The following is a 19,486-nucleotide window of genomic DNA, read 5'->3' on the forward strand; positions in this document are numbered from 1 at the left end:
CGACACCAGACCAACGGACAAGCGGAGTGGGTCAACGCCATCATGCAGCAGTACCTGCGATGCTACGCGAATCAACAGCCCTCGACCTGGGTGGACTACCTACCGCTGGCCGAGTTTGCCTACAACAACATGAAGCATGGGTCTACAGGGGTGACACCGTTCTTCGCCAACAATGGGCGGCATCCCAGAACCTTCCCGGGGTTAGAGACGAAGGGGGAGGGGGAGCCATGGGGAGCAGAGCACTTGGCAGCAGAGTTGCAGGAGGTCCACGAGCAACTCCGAAGGACCTTGGAACTAGCAAAACACGCCTACAAAGTGCAGGCAGACAGGCACAGGAGAGTCGGGGAAGACATCCAGGTGGGGGACTGGGTCTGGTTAGCGGCCCAGGCAGTGCCGGCCAGAACGTTAGCTAAGAAGAAGCTCAAACACAAGCAGTTAGGGCCTTACCAAGTCGGGGCACAAATCAACCCAGTGGCCTTCCGGTTGACACTCCCGGAGGGCTCCAGAATGCACCCGGTATTTCATAGGTCAGTCCTCACACCCTACAAGGAACCCCACAGGTTTCAGGCGCCAGGGACCGCACCTCGCCCACTTAGAAAGTCGCCAACGGGGGAGGGGTCACCGAGGGCGGCACCACTCAACGAGGTCACGGAGATTTTAGACTCAAGATGGGGGAAAGAGGGAGTTGAATATCTCCTCGCCAGGGAAGGTACCCCGGCCAGCGCCAACAGGTGGGTGCCGGACTATGCCTTGGAGGAGCACTACCTCAAAGACGAGTTCCATGCACTCTTCCCGCACAGACCTATGCCGGCAGATTTTCACACCCACACTTTCAACCAGCACGTTCCAGGGGTTCTCATCTGCTGAGGAAACGGCGCCAGACACAAGCTCCCCGGAGGGATCACTCTTGGAGTCTGCCACGGACCGCTCTTATTGGTGGGAAACTCAACCGGAGGTGGGGTGGAGCAGGGAACTGCTAAGGGGGCCCTGGCACGCAGCATCACCCGAGGTAACAGGGGGAGAGACGGACATGGACGTGTTGGGGGAGGACCTTGGGTTCGAACACGAATGCAGAGAGATGGAAGCAGAGGAGATCGACGTCGGCGAGCCCATTACGGGCTGGCCGGATCCAACTGGTCGGCTGCACGCCAGGGGGAAGGAACTGTATCCCGCACTCACCCCCACAGCACTGGAGCACCTGGAACCCGCCCCAGAAGAGGGGAAGGGGGGAAGGGGGGCTTCGAGGGTGGGATGGATGTCAGGGGCTCAGGAGCAGAGGTACAGGGGAGAGAGGAGATGGAGAGCGAAGGGGAAGGATCTGAGGGCAGCGTAGGGGGCAAGGGGGGTCCCAGGGGAGACACACCAGAAACAAGGGGCCAGCGGGGACTCCCAAAGCAGCAGCTGGAGATCAGGACCAGCTTCCCCACCAGAGCATAGTGGGGGGGAAGAGTCCCAGGTGTCAGGGGCAGCGTCTCCTCCAGCAGGGAGAGAAGAAGAGTCGGGACTGACCACGCCTCTGTCGGAGAGTGGGGGAACAGAGGGGAGGTCAGGTCCAGCTGGCCTCCCCGAAGGGGGAAGCAGTGACAGGAGCAGTGTAACGGTCAGGAGGAGGGTTGCCGGCTGGGCGCGCGCGCCAAGTTCGAATGTACAGGCGCGCGGGACAGCAGAAAACCCGGATGGGGAACCAGGTCCTAAAGCCCGCCGGAGGCAGGGGGAAGACTCAGGGGACTCAGCGTCAGAAGAGTCTAGGAAGGGCGAGACCCCAGCTGACAGGCGGACCCAGAGGAGGAAAGAGCAAAGGAAGAGGTGGAGCAAGGCTAGGGTCTTAAACTGGTGTCTGGAGGGAGGAGACTCAGACAGAGCTTCGGCGGTCTAGAGTCTCAGACGTAGAGCTGCACGCTCCTGATGTGAAAGACAAACTGAACTTCAATACAGACTTTTGTATATAACAACGGACTGGCGTTGGTCCTTTGTGAGCTGGGACCCTGGGCAGCTCTGACAATAATGAACTAAAAAAGGTATTTAAATATACCTTCCCTAAGAAACCAGAGGCCTTCCTTTTGGGCATTGTTGGCCAGAGGGTGCTAAAGAAGGACAGAATTTTATTTATGTATGCGACAACAGCAGCAAGAATACTCACCGCAAAGTACTGGAAGATAGAAGATTTGCCCACTCTGGAAGAATGGCAGATGCAACTGATTGACTTTGTGGAAATGGCAGAAATGACTGGCAGAATGCGAGACCTGGGAGAAGAGACAGTGGAAGAGGACTGGAAAAAATTTAAGGACTATTTGCAAAAGTACTGTAAAATGTATGAATGTTAGAATGATGCAGGATATAAAGACAACATGGCATTAGTAACCTAGTTGAACGAAATATGAAAATAACTGAAGTATAAGAACGAAGATGAAATTTGAATAATATTATGTCAAGTTTAAATATCTAAATATTTGATAACAAAGGGTAAAATTGGAGACATAATAGCTGAAATGTTTAATTTAAAACAAATTCTGAGAGAAGGTGAAGCATTGCTGAACATGATTTGGTAAATGGGAACACAGGAAAGGGAGAGGCGAGGGGGGTCAAGAAAGAGGGTTATGGAAGTTTGGTTTAACTATGTTGTATGTTTTATGTCTGTATTTTTGTATCGTATTGTTTTTTGTTTTGTGTGATTTCGTACTTTTTTTGTCTTTTACTGTGAAAATTTAATAAAATATCTTTAAAAAAAACATAAAAAACAAACAAAAACACCAATTTGAAATAAGCCCAATCAAAGCTTTATCATCTTCTTTTTATGTAGATGGAACCCAAAATACCTTTTTCCATTGGTTTGGGGTGATTCTGGCGCACACCCAAATAACACCATGCGAATTGAAAAAAGCCCAATCAAAGCTTATATGTCTTCTCTCTATGCATATGGAAGCGAAAAGATGGTGTTGTGTTATTTTGGTCTCATTACACACACTTTGCGATTTCTGTGTCAATGTGCATTAAAAGCAAAAAACACGAAATGAAGTAAACGCAATCAAAAATTCTTTTTTCTATGTAGTTGGAAAACAAAACAACCTGTTTGGCTTTGTTTAGGCTTATTGCACCGCTTTGCTATTTGTGGGTGAATGAACACCGAAAGAGCAATCGAAGCTTATTCGTCCTTTTACTATTGAGATGGAACCAAAACACCTATGCTTGATTTGGGCTGGTAACAAACATGTCACCTGCGATTTTTGGTTGAATGTGCATTCTAACCCCCAAAACACCAATTTGAAAAAAGCCCAATCAGAGCTTTATCATCTTTGAATCATAGAATCATAGAATCATAGAATTGGAAGAGACCACAAGGGCCATCGAGTCCAACCCCCTGCCAAGCAGGAAACACCATCAGAGCACTCCTGACATATGGTTGTCAAGCCTCTGCTTAAAGACCTCCAAAGTAGGAGACTCCACCACACTCCTTGGCAGCAAATTCCACTGTCGAACAGCTCTCACTGTCAGGAAGTTCTTCCTAATGTTTAGGTGGAATCTTCTTTCTTGTAGTTTGGATCCATTGCTCCGTGTCCGCTTCTCTGGAGCAGCAGAAAACAACCTTTCTCTCTCCTCTATATGACATCCTTTTCTATATTTGAACATGGCTATCATATAACCCCTTAACCTCCTCTTCTCCAAGCTAAACATGCCCAGCTCCCTTAGCCGTTCCTCATAAGGCATCGTTTCCAGGTCTTTGACCATTTTGGTTGCCCTCCTCTGGACACGTTCCAGTTTGTCAGTGTCCTTCTTGTACTGTGGTGCCCAGAACTGGACACAGTACTCCAGGTGAGGTCTGACCAGAGCAGAATACAGTGGCACTATTACTTCCCTTGATCTAGATGCTATACTCCTATTGATGCAGCCCAGAATTGCATTGGCTTTTTTAGCTGCCGCGTCACACTGTTGGCTCATGTCAAGTTTGTGGTCAACCAAGACTCCTAGATCCTTTTCACATGTACTGCTCTCAAGCCAGGTGTCCCCCATCTTGTATTTGTGCCTCTCATTTTTTTTTGCCCAAGTGCAATACTTTACATTTCTCCCTGTTAAAATTCATCTTGTTTGTTTTGGCCCAGTTCTCTAATCTGTCAAGGTCGTTTTGAAGTGTGATCCTGTCCTCTGGGGTGTTAGCCACCCCTCCCACTTTGGTGTCATCTGCAAATTTGATCAGGATGCCCTTGAAACCATCATCCAAGTTGTTGATAAAGATGTTGAATAAGACCGGGCCCAAGACAGAACCCTGTGGCACCCCACTAGTCACTCTTCTCCAGGATGAAGAGGAAGCATTGATGAGCACCCTTTGGGTTCGGTCAGTCAGCCAGTTAAAAATCCACTGAGTGGTAGCATAGTCAAGACCGCATTTTACCAGCTTCTTTATAAGAATATCATGGGGCACCTTGTCAAATGCCTTGCTGAAATCAAGGTAGGCTACATCCACTGCGTTCCCTTCATCTACCAGGTTTGTAATTCTGTCAAAAAACGAGATCAGGTTAGTCTGACATGACTTATTTTTCAGAAATCCATGCTGACTATTGGTGATCACAGCTTTCCTTTCTAGGTGCTCACAGACTGTTTGCTTAATGATCTGCTCCATAATCTTCCCTGGTATTGATGTCAGACTGACTGGGCTGTAATTATTTGGGTCCTCTCGTTTCCCCTTTTTGAAAATAGGGACAACATTTGCCCTCCACCAGTCTGCCGGGACTTCGCCTGTTCTCCAGGAATTCTCAAAGATGACTGCCAGTGGTTCTGAGATCGCATCTGCCAGTTCTTTTAATACTCTTGGATGAAGTTCATCTGGCCCTGGAGACTTGAATACATCTAAACTAGCCAAGTATTCTTGTACTATCTCCTTAGTTATTCTGGGCTGTGTTTCCTTTGCTGAATCATTTGCTCCAAATTCTTCAGGTCGGGCATTGTTTTCTTTATCGGAGAAGACTGAGGCAAAGAAGGCATTGAGGAGTTCAGCCCTTTCTGTGTCACCATCTTCTCCTCTGAGTGACCCCACTGTTTCTTTGTTCTTCCTTTTGCTACGAACATACCCATAAAAGCCTTTTTTGTTGCTTTTAACCTCTCTAGCAAGCCTGAGTTCATTCTGTGCTTTAGCTTTTCTGACTTTGTGTCTACACGTGCTGGCTATTTGTTTGAATTCCTCTTTGGTGGTTCCCCCCCTTTTCCATTTTTTGTATACATCCTTTTTTAATCTTAACTCAGTTAAAAGTTCTTTAGATAGCCACCCTGGCTTCTTTAGGTCACCTTCCATGTTTCCATCTCATTGGTATTGCCTGACGTTGTGCTTTTACTATCTCCCTCTTAACAAACTCCCAGCCATCATGAACTCCCTTTCCTTTTAGTATTACTGTCCATGGGATCTCACCCAGCACTTCCCTAAGTTTTATGAAGTCGGCTTTCTTAAAGTCAAGAAATTGAGTCCTAGTATGCTTGGCTGCTCCTTTCCGCTGTATAGTAAACTTCAGAAGAGCATGATCACTCGCGCCTAATGATCCTTCCACTTCTACCCCACTAACCAGGTCATCAACATTGGTTAGGACCAGATCTAAAATGGCTGTTCCTCTTGTTGCTTCTCCCACTTTCTGGACAATGAAGTTGTCTGCAAGGCCAGTGAGGAATCTGTTTGACCTTATGCTCTTGGCCGGGTTTGAAATCCAACAAATATCCGGGTAACTGAAGTCCCCCATTACTACTATCTCCCTTCCTTTTGCATGCTTGGCCATCTGTTCCAGGAAGGCATCATCTATGTCCTCCGTTTGGCTTGGGGATCTATACTAAACTCCCACAATGAGGTCTCTGTTATGTTTCTCTCCCTTAATTTTGACCCAAATGCTCTCACTTTGGCTTTGAGGTTCTAAATCTTGGATCTCTTCACAGGTATACACATCCCTGACATATAACGCTTCCAGTGAAATCAGCGGAGAGAGCACAGGACCTCCGCTTGGCACGCCCACGCTGCGCAGAAGGCTTCCACGCAGAGAATCTAGGAGGAGACTTGGAGTCAAGCAACTTTTATGTTGGAAGAAATTTAGGTCACACCCACTGACGGATTCTGCCAGTGACTAAGACAGTCGCGTTTCAAGGGCTGTCAAACCAGGGAAAGTTTTAGCTATACGACTAGCTTGCAGCAGTTTGCAGTTTACGCACAAGCAACCCCAATTCCCATTACAGCAATCTGTCAGTCCCTTGTTGCTTGTGCGGAGAGCAGCAGAGGCAGTGTCATGAGTCAAGCTGGAGGAGCAGGCGCCGGAGAGGGGGCCAGGAAGGAACCAACGCTCGAAGAGAGAAACAGAGAGTTGGAGCAGCAACTGGCTATAGTAGCGGCGCGGCTGGATGAAAGGCGGACTCAGGATGCCCAGGGGAAGCCCAACCCCATCACAAGGAAGGTACCGGGACTAGTGCAGAAGTTTTCAGGCAACCCCAGAGACTATAATGCTTTTAAGACAGATGTGCAATATGCGCTGGACCTGCAGTATGAGGACTTTGCAGACGATGGGGGGAGGGTCGCTTTTGTGATAGGGCACCTGGAAGGCGGGGCCAGAGAATGGATTAGGCCCTTAATGGCATCGGAGAATGCCGCCTTAAAGAACTTGAGGAAATTTTTTAGCGCCATGGACCATATGTTCTCAAGTGATGTGGAGCAAAGCGTGACACGCCAGCAGCTGATGGGGTGCAAACAAGGGAACCAATCAGTGAGAGAGTACTGGTCACGATTTGCAATGCTAATCCACAAACTCGGGTGGGAACTGGGTTCAGAACCAGTGCAAATGCTATTTGAGGAAGGCTTAGCCTCTTGGGTAAAAGATGAACTTTCCCGCTCGCCCCGCCCGCAATCGATGGACCAGCTGACTAAAATGGCGCTTGCTGTGGGAGTACGCCAAGAGGCGCGCGCTCTGGAAAGGCGGGAAGGGAGAGTGGAGCGTTGGCATGACAATCGCATTCCAGACGTGCCTGGGCCACCTGCACCGCCCGTGCTGCCCGCGGAACCAATGGAAATTGGAGGAGCGCGCGTGCGCGGGGTTTCAAACTCCGGCGAGGTTCGCAAGAAAGAGGGGAAAACGACCAGGAAATGTTTTCTCTGCCTACAGCCGGGACATTTTGCCAGAGTCTGCCCTCAGAGAAAAGCGTGGTAAGGAATGGTGGGGGCCGCGGGGGGAGAGCAGGAGCAGGGAAACGGCAAGGCTTGGCTGCAGGAGAGCGGGCACAGCAGCCAGGCGAGCAACCAGTGAAGGTGCCCAAACCAGACCCCCCCCCCGGGCAGCAATAGCCATAGAGGTGGTGTTAGAACTCCCCAACGGACACCCTATTAAGGTGAAGGCATTGCTGGATTCTGGCAGCTCTTGCAACTTCTTTAGCAGGGATTTTGCACTAGAACACCAACTCCAGGTGGTGCCTCTCGAACACCCCCTGCAAGTAACAACCATTGATGGGAGAGAACTCTTGGGGGGAGTGACCCACTAGACCCCTCCCATGAAAACGAGGGTCTCCAGACACACTGAGACAATTGCCTTTCACGTTGCCACATTAGCAGGGCCACCAATCATACTGGGAATGAGCTGGCTGGCACTGCACGATCCAGTAGTGGGGTGGCACCAGCGGACAGTCACCTTTGGGTCAGCTCACTGCGTAGAGCACTGCCACGAAGGGGAAGCCCCGAGGATGGCAGTAGCCAGGGTGGCAGGGATAGCGGTGGGAGAAAAGGTGAGAGTACTGTTATTGGTTTCAGAACTCACAGGGTTAAGGAGTTCTGTGTGACGTCTCTTACCTGAGGCGTGGTTAGAAACTCTTATGGGAGTGGATTGACTCTGAGAGTTTCAGTCTGGTTTCGCTTTTGCGGAGAGAGGACGCAAGAGGAGAGAGGACGCTGAGGCGTGGTTAGAAACTCTTATGGGAGTGGATTGACTCTGAGAGTTTCAGTCTGGTTTCGCTTTTGCGGAGAGAGGACGCAAGATGGGTGAGCTTTCACCAGGTTTGAAGTTATGCTGTTAAACTTCATGATTAAAGGCTAAGAAGATAAGGAACGCCTTTGTGTCTGAATTTATTACTGCAATTGCTTCACCGCTGTGTTTATCTCTGCTACCGGCAAGAGGGAGAGGCAGGAAGGATTTTTGGATCAGCACGGACAGACAGCAGAGCTGCGCAAAGGGAAGCGTGCTGGACTCCATGTTTGCTTTTCTTGGAACTCATGGCAACTTTGGCCTCTCCGTTGCCATAAGTACCACCTCAGTATGCAGACCTGGAAGAAGTTTTCAGTGAGAAAGAGGCGGATAGACTACCCCCTCACAGGCCCTTTGACTGTCAGATCAACCTACTCCCAGGGGCTCAGTTACCAGTGGGTAAGCTGTACGCCATGTCAGACAGGGAGATGCAGGAGTTGAGGAAGTTCATTGACAAGAACCTGAAGAGGGGCTTTATACGAGAATCAAGGGCGGTGGGGGGCAGTCCAGTGTTCTTTGTGGACAAAAGAGACTCCAAGGAGCCCCGCTTGGTCGTAGATTATAAGTCGGTCAACCGGGTATCGGAACCAGTGACCTTCCCTATGCCCAGAATTGATGACATTTTGGCCAGGGTAAGGAAAGGGAAGGTTTTTACCAAGTTGGACCTTCAAGGGGCGTACAATTTGATAAGGATGAGGGAGGGGGATGAATGGAAAACCACGATGTTCACCCCTCTGGGGGCCTTTGAGTACCTCGTGATGCCCTTCGGATTACAATCGGGTTCCAGCACATTTCAAGCTTTCATGAACCACGTGTTGGGGTCCCTGCTGTACAAGAATTGTGTGGCCTTCCTGGACGACGTACTTATCTACTCAGAGAACGAGGAGCAGCATCTGAAAGATGTCAAGAAAGTGCTGAAAAGGCTGCAGGAGCATCAGCTGTGGGTCAAACTGGAGAAATGCCAATTCCACGCCCGAGAGGTGGGGGGAGAGCTTCCAAGATGGCGCCGGCAAGGGCAGCCCTGCTCTAAGCTCCATGCTAGTCGTGCAGTTTTTTATTAGTTTTTAACAGTTTTATTAATTTCTTTTTACCTGTTTTAATTGCTAGCTAAGGCATTTAAACCTACAAGTGACACAGCAATTTGTCTCCCTTGTTGGAAGGACACTGAATCACCGGCTACACAAGGAACTAGAAGGCAAGCGTTGGTTAAAATTACTCCCGGGCACTGGATCACCGCTGCTGTAGCTGTAGCCTGGAGACAGGGTCTGAGCGGAGTCTCAATACTTGGGGAAGGGAAAGAAGCCAAGCCGAAGTTTTGAAGCCAGGCCAGGGGAGGACCAGAGGAGACCATAGGAGTCCTCAGGTGCCTGGACAAGCAGCTGAACCCGACGGGCTTGAGGACCCAGCCTCCCTCCCGAGCCGCTTTCTCCAGCTGCACTTCGTCATCCTACCAGCTAGTGTGGAAAGCTGTGAGGCTGTGAGGCTTCGGGTTGCTGAAATTACACTTTGAGAGGCAAAGAAGAAGTCTACGGCAGAGAGAGGTGAGAAGAAAGGAGACGGAAGTTCCAATTAAACAAAACAAAAGCCTGGAAGTTCGCAAAGCGGTGAGACCCTTCTGTTTTAAGTAAAGCCTGCCTTCACTTACCCCAGAGACCGAATAGGGGAGGGACGGGGGACCGGATAAAGATTTAAATTGAGAGCCCTTGACTTGTATAATTAACCGTGAAGAGGGCTGAGCTGGAGAAGATTTACTAGAGCCCTCAACAGGAGTAAATCTCTATCGGAATTTTACTCTTATTATAGCTCTTCAACGAACTGTGGAGAAATCCCTGGAGTTAAATACTCAGCTGCACAGCTAAATCACTGACTGTGGTAGGAAGTTCCCTTCTTCTCTCCTGTATTATTTATATTATTTAGTTCATATCTACTGTGGCTATGGGCAAGAGGAAACGCCTCAGAGAAGCAGAGGAATTACTGCTTCTCCCTAGCCCCAAGCTACAAGCTAAGGGAAGAAGAGTCCAGTCAAATCCTCAAGCAGCAGTTACTACACACAATAGATTTCTTCCACTAAGTGACTTGGATGTAGCCATTCCCAAGCCCCAAAATACCATCTTACACACTTGTAATCTAACGAGCACTCCCATTAAAGGTGGGTCTGACGTGGATGGAAAAAAGATCCAGGATAAAGAGAACCAGCTGGGAAATGAGTCCTCCCATTTACAATTAGTCATTAGGACACTGGACTGTATATTTAAAAAGATAGACTTTCTGACGTGCTCAATTTCCAAGCTAACTGAAAAAGTGATGGATATGGATGCCAAAATTGCCCTCAAAAATAACTACCAGAGGGGACCTCCACGGATAGCCCCACCAAAATCTGGGGCAAAGGGGATGAGAAAATACAAACTAAACAATCTCATGTGTAAGCAAAATCTAACACTGCAACCAAAGAAGGTGTGCCTAACGATAAGGTCAGAGATATGGGACTGGTCAAGCTTAGAAGGAGCTAAAATTGCCCTAAGTAAAATCCTGAGAATAAGCACAGTTCATATCGATCTTCGTGCTTTACTTCCGCTAACTCAATCAAATGGCCCTTACAAAGTTATTTTAGCCTTCCATTCGCTGAGATTACCCTTATTAATAATAAGAGAAAAATGGAAATTCATAAAAACAAAAATCATACCCACAAGGGTTTTTGCGGACAGCATAGTAAATCCACTACTTGTGGAAAAAGGGAAAGAGACATTAGATTCAGAAACAAGCTCTATAAAATCGCCAGACAAAGAGATCTTGCTCTCCCCACAGAGAACGGAGGAGATCGTCTGCAGCCCACAACTAGGAATGAATTTGGGTAGTTCCAGAATATCCAGTGGTGAAAGCGCCCTTATGAATTCATTTGATGAATTACAATCACAAGAAAAAGAAAAAATAATAAATAAATTAGACAAATTAAGAGAGAAGATGTTTCAGGCCAAAAGTAAAATAGGAAACAAAGAAATTCAAACAAACAGGGCCATTGAAGGCTCGGTGGACCTTCTCCAATTTAGCCCACAGCCCCAAAATAGGTCTATAAAATCCAAGGCAACGATACAGACAATCGTCCCGCCACCTTCATTAGTTAATTTGGAACCAGCTCATCCTGTACCAACCGGAATGGATATATCTACTAAAGAACAGCAAAATGTAAACAAAATTTCGACACATTCCTCAATGCCTGACCTGGAGTCATCATTATCGGACGGAGAATCCCTAGCTGATGATCTAGAAGTTCAATCTGTTATCGATACGGACTGGACAGAAGACCCCTTGGGCCATATAAATAAGATGATATACCCATGGAAGGAAAATCTAATAATAGCTAAAACTTGTACCGACCTAATCTCTGCCCCCCTAGGTGATAAGCTCTCTGATAAAACAAGGGATTTCAGAGAGGAGATCAGACCAAACCAGGACACTACCCCTATAGGACCGAGCGAGCAGAGCATAATTATAAACAGCTCAAGAGGCACACCTGCGTCAAAAGGAGAGAAGTCATCTACTATTAGTCAAAGGAAAATTACTGACTTCTTTAAATCTGACAACCCAAGATCAGCGTTCCCCCCTTCTCCATTGTGACTACCCAAACCCCAGTCAAATCTCTCCCCCCCCCCCCCGTTCTCCTTTTTAAGCTGGAACATAGCAGGTTGGAAGGGGAAAAAATCTGACCCGGACCTTGTAAAACTAATAAACTTACACCAAGTAATTCTTTTACAAGAAACATGGGAAGAGGGGAGAGTAGATATTAATGGTTTTGATGTTACATCATTACCGGCATGCCCGTCTACTAAAGGAGGCCGGCCTAGTGGAGGATTAGTTATAGCAATTTCCTTGAAAATACAGGCAAAACTCACGCTTGTAAATGCTTCCACCTTTGCAATTACAGCCCTGATTACGGGGAAAAATTTTGAACTTGTTATAACAAATGTCTATCTTCCTCCTGGAGGCAACACTGCAGACTTATACAATAAATGGGGAATTTTGGAGGAACATCTTACTCTTTGTCTCTCCAAATACCCCAATATACCCAATGTTATAGCAGGGGACTTCAATGCTCGCATTGCAACAAACTGGGAGTCTTTAATCAAAGCCAAATGGTGGATAACTCCAGAATTCATTAATGACCTCGCCCTCCATACTCAAAGACTTTCCAAAGACAAAAGGGTAAATGAAGCAGGAACCCTTCTTTACCAATTGGTACTACGTCTAAACTTAGTGATTCTAAACGGGAACTGCCCGCCAGACGTACCGGGTGATTTTACACACATAAGCTCCTCTGCAAACAGTGTCCTGGATTATATGTTAGTATCTCATGACATTTTCCCCAAATTTTCCCATTTTAAAGTTGAAAATATTCAACTGAGCGACCACCTACCGTTGGTCGCCACAATGACTATAGACTGGACCCCAGATGGAGACAGGCACCCAACACATCTGATTACGAACTCAGTATTGCAAATCAAAAGTGTTAAATGGTCCGAATTACAGGCCCAAAAATACTCAGCATATTTCCAACAAGGGCTAAAACAAGCATATTCAGGCTTAATTGAGGACTACTACGATTATGACCAAACTCTAAGACTATTCTCGAATCTGTCAGAAGATCTATCGTCCTTTTTCTCTGTTCCGACGCATAAAATAAATCGAACACAAAGGAAGATAGGTGCATTGTGGTTCAATAGTGCTTGTAAACAGGCTAGACAACTTCTTGGTAACATCTACAAAGAATATAAAGCAACGGTCCTGCCAAAAGAATATTTCCAAGCAAAATCGGCCTACAAGCAAATTCAAAAGGGAGCTAGACAGGAATGGCAAGTGAATCAATGGCGGGCAATCATAGAAGCCTCATCATTACGGAACTCCAGACAATTTTGGCTCCTGGTAAATCAAAGAACTAAAAGATACCCTTTAACTATTATTCCTGCCCCGGTTTGGGAATCATACTTAAAAAATTATTTTGCCACAACTGACTGTACTGCTAACACAAGAGATGAATTTCAAGAACAGCTTCCCCTCTGGCCCCCCACTGATCCGGAGGACATCCATGATTTGATCGTTAAACTCAAAACAGGGAAAGCGCCTGGGCCAGACCTGATCCCGGCAGAAGCTATAAAATACCATGCGGACTGGTGGGCTTAAGTCCTGGCGACCATTTTTGATGCCGTTAACAACTCTGGAATGATCCCGGAAGTATGGAAGGACGCTATTATCGTTCCAATCCACAAAAAGGGCTCACCAGACGACCCAGGAAATTATAGAAATATCAGTCTGCTCTCAATAGTGGGGAAACTGTATGCCCGCTTCCTGTTGAACAGACTTACCCAATGGGCCGAAGAGAAAAAATTAATTGGGCCCGAACAAGCTGGATTTCGCCCAAAACAGTCAACAATTAATCATATTCTAATTTTACAGCATCTTGCCTGGAAATATTCCACCCCAAAGGGTGGCCAACTCTGTGTGGCATTCATTGATCTAAAGGCAGCATTCGATAGTATCCCCAGGAACATCCTCTGGGAAAAACTCACCCGCTGGGGCATCGACAGAAGGCTTCTCTGGCTAATAATTAAACTCCATGAGAACTCAGTGGCCAGAGTGAGACTCACTCCGGAGGGCGATCTCACCAATTCAATTCCCATTAACAGAGGTGTCCGACAGGGCTGTATATTGGCTCCATTCCTGTTTAATTTATTCATAAGTGACATGAGGACTCCCCTAACAGAGGCTCAAGAAAGGATTCACGCACCCCGCCTAGCACTTTATCGTTGCCCTCTGTTACTATATGCGGATGACGCAGTCATCCTCTCCTTTTCTAGAGTAGGTCTCAGGAGGGCCTTAAAATTTTTTGGATCATATTGTAACACAAATTCCCTTACAATTAATTATGGAAAATCTAAGATCCTAGTTTTCTCAAAGAGCCGGAAACTCCATAATTGGAGAATTGATGGGAGAGTCATGTTAAAGGTGAGAAGGTTTCAATTACTAATACAATCATGTAATCATGTACTGGTTTCAGAATTTGAATGTCATCAATTCACTGTGCTTTGAGCTACTTGGTATGTTAAGATGTTTTTGTTAATAAGATTGTTTCTTATTGACTCTGTTGCATAAGGTACCCTGGTGGATTTAGAAACCGCTTGTTAAATGTTGATCAAAAGTAAAAATGTACAAATGTATGGGAAAAGGTAGTGTTGTCAAAAGGGATGGGGTTTTAAATCCCATGTTCAGACAGATGAGAAGAGAAGTGAGAGGGTTACAGGGGACAAAGCAGTAAATCATCCCCCTTGCAGTGTCTGTGTTTAACACAGAAACAAAGACGCTATGCAGCCCTTGGTGGAGTCTGGAAACCAGGTTAAAAGGGGGCCAAAGAACACACACCAAAAATAGGTATTTATTATCTAAAATAATAGATTATTATAAATCTCAGTTCAGTTTAAAATAAGGAATAGCACACTATTTGATACCAAAATTGATTTTTGCACTACCTTTCTTCTGATATATTTTTGAAATGCGTATAATTTTTATTTGTAAAAAGGGATGAACAATTGTATGCAGAAGGTGAAGTAGTGGTCTGGGCTGGAGAAGGTAGAGGGAAGTAGAAAAGAAAGTGAGAGGTAGAGGGTAGAGAATGGAATGTTGGAACAGGAGAAAAGTTGGGTAATGGGCTGTAAAGACAGTTGAGTGTTTATGCTGATGAGTATTAATGAAAGTAATATATTAAGATGCTATTATTGAGAGAGAGTTTACTAAATATAGTAAAAGCTGAATTGCATAAAGGGTGTGTGTGACCAGCGACACACTGGTGTCAAAGTCTTGCATGTGCTGTAAAAATGCAATCAGATTCTTGGTTGAGGTTTTCATGAGTAAAACCAGCTTTTAAAGAATTCTGAATTAAGAATTAAGAATATATTATAGAACAGCCTTCTTTTTTGGCTGGCTGGACAGCTAACCATCCATAAATTAATGGCAAGAGTAAGGACCTGGAATGTTGTTTGTACTTTTTAGTATGTCCCTCCCATGAAAGATACTCCTTGGACATCTATTAATTGAAAATTGAGATGGCTCTGAGTGTACGTGCCAGGAGAGGTCTTAGGCAAAATAATTTTTATTTCCCTGTTTACATTAGGCTGTGGAAAGTGTTCCAAAACAAACATCTTATATGAGAAAGGGAGATATTGAAGCTCTTTGTGTTGATTGAACCTCCAAAGTTGTCAAATGCATTAGTGACAGCAGAATCAAGATGTTGATAGACAAATACCTCAATGCTTATTGATGCAATTACCCCCCCCCCACTAGACTAGAGGACTAGTGGGTAGATCCAACCCAATATTTGTGTGTTAATAATGTCTACAGCTTCAAGAGCAAACAAAAGCTCTATTAGAGGCTCTTTCCTTCAACTATACAATCTTGCAGGAAGTGCAGAGAAAATGGAACTTGGGTTTTCAAACCAAAATGCTAAGTAAAACAGAATGATGTGAACACTGGCCCAACTGAATGCATGAATGTGTGAATCCATTTAGGAAGAGTGTTGGGGTGAAATAGCAAATGTGTGTATTGGGAAACTGGGACCTTAATTCATAAAGCAAATAACACCAAACAAGCTTTATCCTTCAGCAGAATACACTTAAGATACAGTGTACACAAAGCTACAGTGATACACAAAAGCTACAGAGCTTTTCTCTAGTGTAGGATTTGTTTACATCCTCTGTAGCATACGCAAGCAGGACCAAAAATGCAGGAGGAATCAGATGCCACATATTGAAGTAGGTGAAGGCCCCACTGTCTGTGTTCATTTGTTTGTGGTTTGTGCCCTTCTTTGTGGTTTCAAATATGGAAGTTATCAGGCACTTCTTCTTATCAGGACTGCTGATGTCATATGCTTTCGTAGCCTTCTCCGACATGGTGGTGTTCCCTAAAATGTTCCTAGTGCTCTAGGTCAGATATATAGTTTCACATTATGAAAAGGAACAAGCAGGAACCTTTCCCCTAAACAGTGTCTTGCTTGGTACCTGCTCTCTCACCCCCCCATCTACTCTACATAGGATTGAATTAACTAGATATGCAAAAAAAAAAAGTTGGTGTTAAAGAGTTGAGTTGCACTCTGTATCCTTCTGTGTGTAATATACAGATGCAAAAATGAGTTTATATTTAGTCAGCATGAGTTGCTTATTCCTCCTGTTTAATAGGAATACTCTTTCTGACTGTCATGATATGTTTCCGTATAAGAAAAGTCAGCCATACAGCAGGTAGCACTTAACTTATTGTTGTACCATAATTCTAACCGAACCACTGTCCCAAGTCAATTAAGTACGTGAATATGTATATCAAGATTAAATCATTTGCAGATAAATAATAGATAATAATAGGGAAAACTGGGAAGGACTGTCCTACAGTTTATTCAAAAGGTCAATCAACTTTCAAATGCAGCCCAACAGAACACCCTTTCGCAGTAAATATTCCGCAGAAAGAATTTAAAACAGAAGCATATCTTAAAAGGCAAAGGTAGGATAATCACGGTAATATGCTACCTTCCAAGAGGATCTCATTCTTTTGTGATATAATCTCTGCTTGCAATTTGTGTGTGTGTATTCTACAATCACATTTATCCCTGCAGAAGAGCCAGCATCTAGTACATGTTTTGTATGTGCTTTTAAGCTTTCTGTTTGTGTGAATGATTTCAGATGCCAGATCATCACCTGTGTTACCTTGTTAACGTACTTCCTCTTTGTGTCAGTGTCACACACACCAAGAGAGAGAGAGAGAGAGGATGAGAGGGGGGAATGATGTTGGGATTGAATAATTTAGAAAGGACTTAAGAAAAGGAGGTGAAGTAGACAAAAGGACAGTAAAAAAAAAGGGTGTTTCAGTATATAAGATCATATAGCGATAAAGTGGGTGTAGCGCCTTTGGTCCTGAGGGCAGCAGAGTACAGGGATGGGAATTGACTGAAGAAACAGAAGGCATTAAGGGGGTAATGGGGCCCTTTGGATGTCCAGCAGTCCTTTGTTGGGCTCAAATTGTCGTTTTGTGTGTGTGTGTTGAATATATGCTATATGGTGATTTGTGGACCTAGTAGGTATCTAAAGCCATTTGCACACGGTGAAATATGTTTTTATCAAGGTAATTTTATCAAGGTAATTGTTAGACCCTGTTGATGACCAACCCATAGCCTATTTGTCTGGAAAATTAACCACTATGGAACAAGGTTTGCCTCCCTGCATGTGAGCAGTAGTGGCGGCTGCCACTGACTAAAAGAGAACTGACAGGTTCACCTTTGGACAAGAAACTACGTGTGTCACTCCTCATGCTGTGCCAGCATTGGTGGACATGAAAGGAACTTATTTTTCTATCCCAAGCAGAGATGATGAAGCGCCTAGCAGCTGACTTATACTGCCCATGCACCCGCGGTTGCAGCTGCGAATTACTGAGACTCTTAACCTGGTTACCTATGGGAGAGGATGGGCCTCCAACACCTGACTGCATATATTCCAGCAGGCCTGATTTGAAGGATGAAGCAAGCCCCAGGCAGTATGAGATTGGACTGCTACTATTGATCTACACCAACCCCTTCGACTCACCATCTCTCGGTGCCCTACAGACACCACCTCACACTTCTCCTCATCGCATCGGCTCGGCGCCCACCCGACGACTGCCTTGCTGGTGCCACCCCTGGAAACTGGCATCTCTACGCACGGCAAGAGAAAATTCCAGTGTGGACTAAAAGAGGACATTTTCTTTTCTTTCCCCTTGAATGAATATGTAGCTTTGTATATTGCTTTGTGGGAGGTACCCCAGGTATTAGAAGAAGGAAGGTATTAGGAAATAGATATATATCCCTGTGCCCAAATGATGCAGGTGGGGCTGAGGGGGGACATGGTTTTGGCCGGGATGGTGATCTTCTTATTTCTGGCCATCACTGCGCCCACACCACTTAAGGTAACCCAGCGGCTAATGAAAGAATGGGGTGCCCGCAACACGCAGAAATGGAAGCCTATTCTGCAAAACCGAACCAATTGCACGGTCTGCACCCGGAACCTCTCGCACTCTGTGACCTACAGATGCTTTGGGAAGAGTACCCCTCCTCCCTGTGCCTTGGAATGAGTCCTCAGTTACGGCCCCGATTTTGGGTTCCACTGGATTTTGGGCTGCATTAAATTTGACAGAAGGAGCCTGTGGCTTTAACATTTCTGACCATGGTGTAGCTATTCGACACCTGGCAACAGAAAGAGAGAAAGTAGCCCATGCTCCTGTCCCAACCAGGAAGGGATGGGACATGTCTTGGTTGATTGAGTGGCTTCCAAACCTTGGGTGGCTTAGAGGACTTGTAATGATGTTAATGGACTAATCTTGCTTCTTTTCTGCTCCTGTATACACTGCTTAATGCAATGCTTGCAAAATATGATGAGTAAAATGATGTCACGAATGATTCGGCCCCAGATTATAGCAGTGACACGAGAATACCAGCCAGTACCTTGGGACGAGCCGAAAGGCTGTCCAAAAGAAAAGGAGGGAATGAAGGAATGGGTTTCCCAAACCCCAAAACTGACTGTGTAGGCAGTTTTTAAACTGCACCAAAATCCCCATTTCTCCTTAGCTAAAATGCATAAACTTTAGCCGTTGAGCAAATGCAAAACAAGAACACAGCTCTCTTCCTTATCAGTTTGACGGCAAGACTGGCCTTGACTTTACCAGTAGAACAGACACAGACATATCTTATGTCCTGGCCACAAATGACGCAGAGACCCAAGTCTGGGACTAACGCCAGAGCATGTTCTCGGAAGTAGTGACCTCTTGCTTCAAGATAGGAGTAGGAACAGGAATATCCTTTTATGGTCAGAAGTACAGGAAGGAAGATCCTTTTATGGTTGAGAGTACCAGAGCAGGAACATATGTGATGTCAACCTGTGTACGTACGCCAACGTGGTTGGGCTCCTAGGGGAGGAGTGAGAGGGTGCCTGGAGGATATATAAACTGCATGAAACCTGTCATTTCTTTGGACTTGCTGTGGACTCACCACGCAAGTGCCTTCTGCTATCCGGAGAGCAGAATAAACTCTTTCTTTGAACCAACTCGGTGTCATTTTGACTTCCTTCCTCCTGTCACGGAGCAACGCAGACCCAATAGGTGAACTCCAATAAGGCTACATTTCTTGGTGCGTTGGCCGGGAATCCGCGTTCTCCGAGGACAGGACAAAGGACCGAGGCGTCACTGCGAAGCAAACAGCTCGGTCGGCGTCGGTGGCTCCAAGCGCGCACCCTACCATTTCTAGGGGGAGCCCCCCACCCCGTACCTGAGTGGAGATGCAGCAGAGACGGAAGAAAGACAGCAGCTGCACGGGGAAAAGAGTGCCCAAGGAAGGGAAAGGTAGGCTCCACAGCTTGTTTGTGGGAGTCAGGGGTTTGATCAGCCCCGCCCAGTAGGAGCAGTAAAGTGCCGCTGGGTTTAGCCAGTAGAGAGCAGTAGTGTGCCGCTGGTTTGCCGGT

This window comes from Podarcis bocagei, assembly GCF_964188305.1.
Source record: "Podarcis bocagei genome assembly, chromosome: W".
NCBI lineage: Eukaryota > Metazoa > Chordata > Lepidosauria > Squamata > Lacertidae > Podarcis > Podarcis bocagei.